Raw genomic sequence first — 8,201 nt, forward strand, 5'->3', positions numbered from 1 at the left:
TTTTAACGAAACTATTGATACCATGTGTTAACTGGCTTGAATACGTATGCATATATATATATATATATATATATATATATATATATATATATATATATATATATATTGTCTTAACAAAAAACAGGACATTAAGGAATAGATTGATAGCAACAAATAGTGTATTTCATCGTTAGTTACAATTGTTTCAAGACTATTCGGACAAATTCAAACATTATGTCGCTTGAAAATTTTCATAAGAACAGCCGTTCGTCAGACGTATTGAATAAAAACACTTTAACAATGAACAGTATGGAATCCATTTTCCTTATGTGGAAAAACATGAGAAAATATTTTACCTGCATCTCATCCTTCCAAAATTTTTTAAAAAGATTATATATTTACCTATTTTCGTATCTCTATTTAAAAAAAAAACAAAAACATTTTCAATTAAATTATCATACAACATTACCACTAATTACCTATGTTCACTTAATATGTTTTACTAATACTATTCATTTATTTCTTAAATTAAATTTCTTCATCTTTTTATTTAATTTAAATTATTTTTTCTAATCCGGACTAATCAACTAAGTCTTCAGCTATATTCTTTCGATTATATGTTAGTTTCATATCTGGAATCTGCTTCGTTTATTTACAAAAATATTGGCTAACCTATTTGTGTAATTTCAACAAGCGGTTTTTGTCTAAAACTTATTCGATAACGAAAAAATGTTTAACATTACTCTATTCAGTGCAGTCTTATTCTTCATTTAAAATTAAGGATCTAAATTTATTTTTATTTTTTTTATTTTCTTTCGTTCCTACCTATTAAGATTTACAATTACCGGATATTTTAGACGTTGAATAGAAGGTAACTCTGTATGTTCGAAATTTTTAAGGTTTTGTTGAATTATAAGTTACCAAAATCCTAATATGTATCCATAACGTTGAAAGGGAGGTAACTCAATACATTAGTTATTTTAATGTTTTTGTAGAGTTTTAAGTTTGACAAATTCCTAATATGTATTTATGATTTATTTATTAATTAAACAAAACCAATTAAATCTAGGCTAACCTATTCACATTATAAGTTTGTAATGCATATCTTAATCGTGATACTTATTTTATTACCGAAGATTTAACCTACGTTTGCCATCCAGCATTTTGTGAGGTTATGTATGGCTTTAATTCAAATAATATCAATTCAGGAATTAAGTTCTTAAATACTTATCTAATAATAATAAATATCCTATTAATAAGTATTCTAATAATAAATATATTATTTAGCTCAATGTACGTACGTATTATGTAATGATAATTTGATTGAAAATGTTTTTTAAAATTGAGATACGAAAATAGGTAAATATATAATTATTTTAAAAAATTTGGAAGGATGAAATGTAGGTAAAATATTTTCTCATGTTTTTTCCGTATAAGGGAAATGAATTTCCATATCGTTCATCGTTAAAGTGTTTTTTTTTATTCAATACGTCTGACGAAAGGCTGTTCTTGTGAAAATTTTCAAACGACATAATGTTTGCATTTGTCCAATCAGTCTTAAAACAATTGTAACTAACGATGAAATACACTACTTGTTGGCATCAATCTATTCCTTGATGTCTTGTTGAATGCTCAATTATGAAATACTATAATCTTGTAGCTTGAAACGACACTCCTTGTTATGCAAAACGCCCCATGACTCTTACTAAAAAATACCTACAACTTCAACTCTATTCGCACCTACTGAAAACCTGCCCATATATCTATTCACCTAATTACGCATGACTCAAAACTTGCTGTCTTATCCATGCTATATTGCACTTACATCTTAACCCTCCTATCATCTTAAATAGCTCGGGCACAACTCGTAGCTCAATTCTTAATACCTACTCATACTGTAACACTATACTAGACCTAAGCTAACATTAATAAAATAAAAAAAAAGGGTAAGACTAAAATCACATTATCTCCTCCCTAACAAGCCCTCTTACAAACATAGACGCTTACACTGCATGAACTTCACCCACCCCCTTTATCCATTAACAAGTAAATAGCATGTCCCTAAATCACTTTGAGGAGTGTAACTAATCAGTAGAGATATAATCCCCCACAAACTAACCCAGTAACACTAACAACGCGGGGTCGCAGAAATACCTGGATTAGAACCTAGGCGCGGAGAAAACCCTCTCAGGGCTGACGGACCCAGTAGGTCTTCCCAGATCATCCGTCTAGGAGAAGGAAAACTCTGAAACTAAACCAAAGGGGAGAGAGGCCTCTTCAGTCTTGGATGACAACCTTCCTAGAGCTGGTGACTCAAACAAATTCACCGGTTTGCAAACCTAAATTGCTTAAGGAGTAGATAGGCTCTGTCTATCGCCCGGCTTCCATACTCCTTCTTTGCCTATTAGTCAAGCGCAGAGACACTATCTCAGTGATTCGACAGAAACACCCAGCGGTAGATCTTATTTCCTGGCTAGGGCAATGAACGCCGTTCTTCCCCATTCCCAGCATGCCCCACCCCTAAAACTGAACATTTGGGAGTGCTTGAGTATAAGATATGCCTGAGCGATTAGATTGGGTTGACCTTCTTCTAAAGGGTTGAGGGTACCGGATTGACAGTTCCTGGCTGCTGTTCCCGACTGGTAGTACAGGAGCCCTAACTCTTTGGTAGCGCTTAGAGCGGCTGCTCCATCAACAGTTGAATAATATCGGGTTGTTTGCAGTGCCATGACGCGCATGGAAAGGGACCCTGCACTCATCCCCGGTGGGCTTTCCTGAGGCCACAATCCTAATTAGAGAAAGGTCAGCTGATGGTCTACTTGTGATGCATGTCTGAAGCTCCGCATAACCTCTTGTTTAGCTCCCCCTTACCAAAACTCTTAAAAAAATATGACGACAGTACAATCTAAAAATAAGCTTAAACCAGGATTAGGGACAAACAAATTCAACTTGCCTCCTCCCTTGAGGCTCTCATTCACAAATATCCGTGGGCTTAGAACTAACTTAGCTGATGTTGAAGCATTTCTCTTAACAAATACCCCGGATATCTTAGCACTAAGTGAGACTAACCTACACTCCTCCATTCCCTCTAACCACTTTAACATGCCTGGATATCTCCCACTCTTCCGTAAGGACTCTGAGACATATGCACGGACTTGGAGTTTACATTCGTAATACCCTTCCCTTGACTAGAGAAACAAACCTAGAAACAGATGATCAAGCCTTTATGTGCTTTAGACTAAACGTGCAACACAGTATTAGCTACTATTATTTTCTCTACCGCTCTCCCTCGACTCAGGACTGCTCCATAATAAACAAAGTATCTGACAGCATAGACAAGGCACTGTCCCTCGACACTAGCGCACAAATATATGTGTTTGGTGACTTTAATGTCCACCACAAAAACTGGCTTGGATTCTCTACTCACACAGATGCAGCGGGCAGCACAACCCATAGCTTCGCTATATCTCACTCCCTATCACAAATTGTTACGTTTCCAACCCGTTTCCTTGACCAGGAAGAACAACACGCATCACTTCTAGATCTGTTTTTGACCACAGTTCCCGATGACTGCATAACGAAGGCCCACAGCCCACTCGGGAACGCTGATCATGCAGTGATAATGGTTGAAATCGCCCTAAACTCTAGACCCAAAACTGAAGAGCCAGTGCTCAAAACAACGAGATATTATAATAAGGCTGACTGGGAAGCCATCAGGGAACTAATTAGAGATGCTCCATGGAAAAATATTTTCTCTCTCCCTGCTGAACAATGTGCAAACGAGACCACTGACTGGTTCAAAACTGCAATCGAAGCGCATGTTCCCATGCGGAAATTTTATAGTAAGCCCCACTCTCCCCAATGGTTTACGTCGACTTGTGCAACTGCCATTACTCAAAAGCAGCATGCATACCGTAGGTTTAACCGACATAAGTCCAGTTCAAACAGACTGAAGTATATAGAAGCTAGAAATAACGTTAAGAAAGAAATAGCGACAGCTAAGAGAGAATTTACGGAAACCACTAAAAAGCGCATCGAAGCACAAAAACTAGGAACTCGAGACTTCTGGAAAATCTACAACAGTGTAGTAAATAATGGGCAATCAACAATTCCCCCACTAACGAACAATCACGAGGTTGTCTCCTCAGCAACCGACAAGGCTAACATGCTTGCCAGTCGGTTTGCCTCAAACTCCACACTGGACCCTTCCAACCACCCCCTACCTGACTTTCCTATGCGGACAGACGCCACACCATAAAAAACCTTGACACCTCAAAAGCATGTGGACCCGATCTTATCCCAGCTGTGCTATTAAAATAGTGCTCAGCCGAAATAGCTCCAGTTCTCTCCAAACTCTACAACAAATGTCTTAATGAAGCTTGCTTTCCGGGCTGTTGGAAAACTGCTTCTGTTGTACCAGTATTCAAGAATTCTGGCGAAAGGACAGACCCATCAAATTATCGCCCCATTAGCCTCCTCCCACTTTTTGCCAAAATATTTGAGACCATAATTAACCATGATCTAGTCCATCATCTTACAGATGCTAAACTACTGACTGACAAACAATATGGATTTAGACAAGCCCGTTCCACAGCAGACATCCTCACTGTGATCTCTGAACGTATATACCATTCACTGGACAAAGCGGGGGAAGGCAGAGCGGTAGCTCTAGATATATCTAAGGCTTTTGACAGGGTATGGCATGAGGGTCTCCTCAGTAAAATCAGATCATACGGTATCACTGGTAGAATACTTAACATAATTAAATCCTTCTTAGATAAGAGAAAAATCCAGGTAGTCCTCGACGGTCGTACATCTAAACAATATGATATAAATGCGGGAGTGCCCCAGGGTTCTATCCTTGGACCTCTATTGTTCCTGATATTCATAAATGACCTCCCCGACAACATTGCCTCTGAGATGGGTATATATGCTGATGACACTACACTCTATGGCAGACACGACAGGAAGACGAATGAACACATTTCTAAAGAAATGGCAGAAACACTAGAGGAAGACCTCCAATCTGTAGTGGAATGGGGACAAAAGTGGTTGGTCGCGTTCAATGCTGCCAAGACTAAACTAGTTTCATTCAATAATTACAAGAAACCCTCTCTACCACCCATAGCAATGGCCAACGACATCTGAGAGTCCATCTTTCAAACTCCTTGGCCTAACGTTCACAGGAAACATGAGTTGGAACAATTACATTGAAGGCATTGCCAGGGCCGCTGCAAGAAAGGTAGGCTCTCTCTACCGTGCTAGAAAACTACTAACACCCGAAAGTATCCTGTACCTCTATAAGGCCACCATTCGCCCATGTATGGAGTATTGCTGCCACATCTGGGCTGGTGCATCTGCTACTAGTCTCTCGCTCCTTGACAAGGTTCAAAAGAGAGTCGCAAACCTGATAGGCCCTGAACTGGCATCTAAGCTTCAGCCTCTGTCCCATCGACGAAATGTTGCATCCCTCTGCCTTTTCTACAAGTATTTTAGTGGTGAATGCTCTGACGAACTGCAATCACTTGTGCCCCCACGACGCGAGCACCCTCGACAAACCCGACAGGCTACTAGATCCCACCCCCACACTGTAGAGATCCCTAGATGTAAAAGATCTTTTTACTCCAATAGTTTCTTCCCCAGAACCGCAAGACTCTGGAATTCCATTCCCGGTCCCTGCTTCCCCAACAGTACTGACGTGCAGAAGTTCAAGTGTAACGTGAACCGACACCTTGCTGCCCAAATCCCTACATAGTACCCCAGTAGTTGTTTCCCCTGATAGTAGCCCCCTACACCAAAGTGGCAATTTGCCTTGTTTGGGGTGAAAATGTAATAAAAAAAAAAAAAAAAAAAAAAAGCTTACAGTTCTAGTTATCTCATTTTGACTTAAAACTTATTGGTATATGAACGATTATCGAATTTTCAATTATATAAACCCAGTAAAATTCGGAATACTATATATATATATATATATATATATATATATATATATATATATATATAAATATATATATATATATATATATATATATATATATATATATATATATATATATAGATGATATGGAAAGACCACAGGGGAGACAACCGAAGCAGCGGAACCGAAGCAGCGAAACCAAAGCAGCGAAACCGAAGCTGGCCTGCAGGGCACTATATATATATATATATATATATATATATATATATATATATATATATATATATATATATACAAATGTAAGCAAATTTGGGCATATTTTATTGGTTTGAAAATATAATTTTTTTAACCAACTGTCATAAAATTTTAATCATTGAATAGTATTATAATCTTCAAAAATCTTGTAATTCAAGGATACAATATGGTTTCTGTATCTTTCCTTAAACGCACCCCGTGGCCCCAAGATATACCTTCTCAATATTATCGGTCGTAATCTCATATTTGTACACTATTTCTGGGGTTAAGCATTTACCATAAAAAAACAAAACAAAAAACCCCCCAAACATTCTGGGAAAAATAAAGGTTCTTAGGTGCAGAGCCAAAGTTTATATAGCGTTAAATAGCTAAGAATGATGTAAATTAGTTATATATATATATATATATATATATATATATATATATATATATATATATATATCTTTGTATAAGTTTAATGAGAAAGAACTCATCAGTGCTCGATTATAAAGGAAATATCAAAAATAGGGGCGTAATATTTATTGATATATATCAGACAGAAGATAAGAAAAACATCGGTGTCGTCGGTTTAAAATCCAAAACAAAGTTAATTTGACATGATTTCCGGGGAGACAGATATAAACAGAGGCTGAAGAGAGTCCGACATTGGCGATCAGATATTAGTCCTCTTTGCTTGATATTTGAAACCGACGGTACCGCTGTTTTTCTGAGCTTCTGTAACACACACGCATATATATATATATATATATATATATATATATATATATATATATATATATATATATGCTGTAGATGATTGTATCGGGTGATGTAGAAAATATGACCCTCCGTTGGGCGAAGTGTTTTTGTATGAATAGACGTTTTCATTTTTTCATCTGGGATGGCTTTTTTTGTTCTCTTTATATATATGTACACATATAATTATTTAATAATAAATATTTTAATTTTTTTTCACATGAACTATCAATGTGGATCTAACTATTTACGCTAGTCCCATGATTCGAACCCCGAAAAAAGAATACTTTTTCATTTCAAACGTGAGTACGTTAACTGATGTGGCTAAAGAGAATAGCTATCGACTAAATGAGAAATAAATGTCAACCGAAGCGGGCAGAGATAGTTGGTCGTCATCACAGTGTTCAACGGTGAGGGACATGTATAATAGTTTTTGACGACTTCGTTTATTTTCAAACGAAGTCGTCAAAAGCTATTATACATGTCCCTCACCGGTGTACACTGTAATAGGTAAATCCATTAAAACGCCCGGCTGGGAAAGGTATATGAATCAATGTTTCATAATAAATATTTAAATATTATCTACATATGTGTGGATTATATCCGTCCGAAATCATCTGTGGCGCGATTCAGTATGGTATAAAGGGTGTGTGTGTGTGTGTGTGTGTGTGTGTGTGCGCGCGCGCACGCGCGTGTAATTTCATTCTGAAAGGCATTCTTTTAAATGATTGTTGTCTTGAATGAAGAACCATGTACACAACTTTTGTACCCAACCGATAACACCAATCTAGTTCTTTAGTTTAAATTAAAAAAAAATTTATATTCAATTTTTAGGGTGGAACCTAAAAATGAACTCACCGTTCATTATGTGAGAAGAGGTATAAGGAAAGTGATATTTATTGAAATAACTTGGGGTTATTTCAATAAATATTATTGAAATAATAAAAGTTTAATCTGCTGCACATATTGGCGTTTCCCGAACATGAAAATGCCTTTGTGTGTACCGATCTCCAACTCTGCATCTCTTATTAATTAGATTTTTAAAATTTTCATATTGATATAAAGCGCGAACGGGAACCCCACGACAATGTTTGATCAAAATGAAATAGATGCATCCAAGTACCACAGTTAATTTTGTTTCCAACGATGGTAGGAAAAGAAGGGAGCAATGTTAGTTACTATGTTAGACACGTGATTAGTTCCGCAATTCACATTCTTGATTGTATCACGTTTTCTCCTTATGTAAAAAACATGCCAGAATCAATAAAGTGAATTATCAATAAAATCAATCAGTGAATTACCAATAAAATCAATA

The 8,201-nt window shown here is 36.6% G+C and overlaps 1 protein-coding gene across 1 annotated transcript in view; it reads right to left on the reverse strand.

Moving 5' to 3' along the window:
- Positions 1-8,201, reverse strand: part of LOC145291385 (sodium/potassium/calcium exchanger 5-like) — a 51,190-nt gene that overhangs the window by 40,819 nt on the left and 2,170 nt on the right. The window lies entirely within an intron of this gene.

The sequence above is a fragment of the Euprymna scolopes genome, chromosome 12 (assembly GCF_053919585.1).
Source record: "Euprymna scolopes isolate OS-2025 chromosome 12, ASM5391958v1, whole genome shotgun sequence".
NCBI lineage: Eukaryota > Metazoa > Mollusca > Cephalopoda > Sepiida > Sepiolidae > Euprymna > Euprymna scolopes.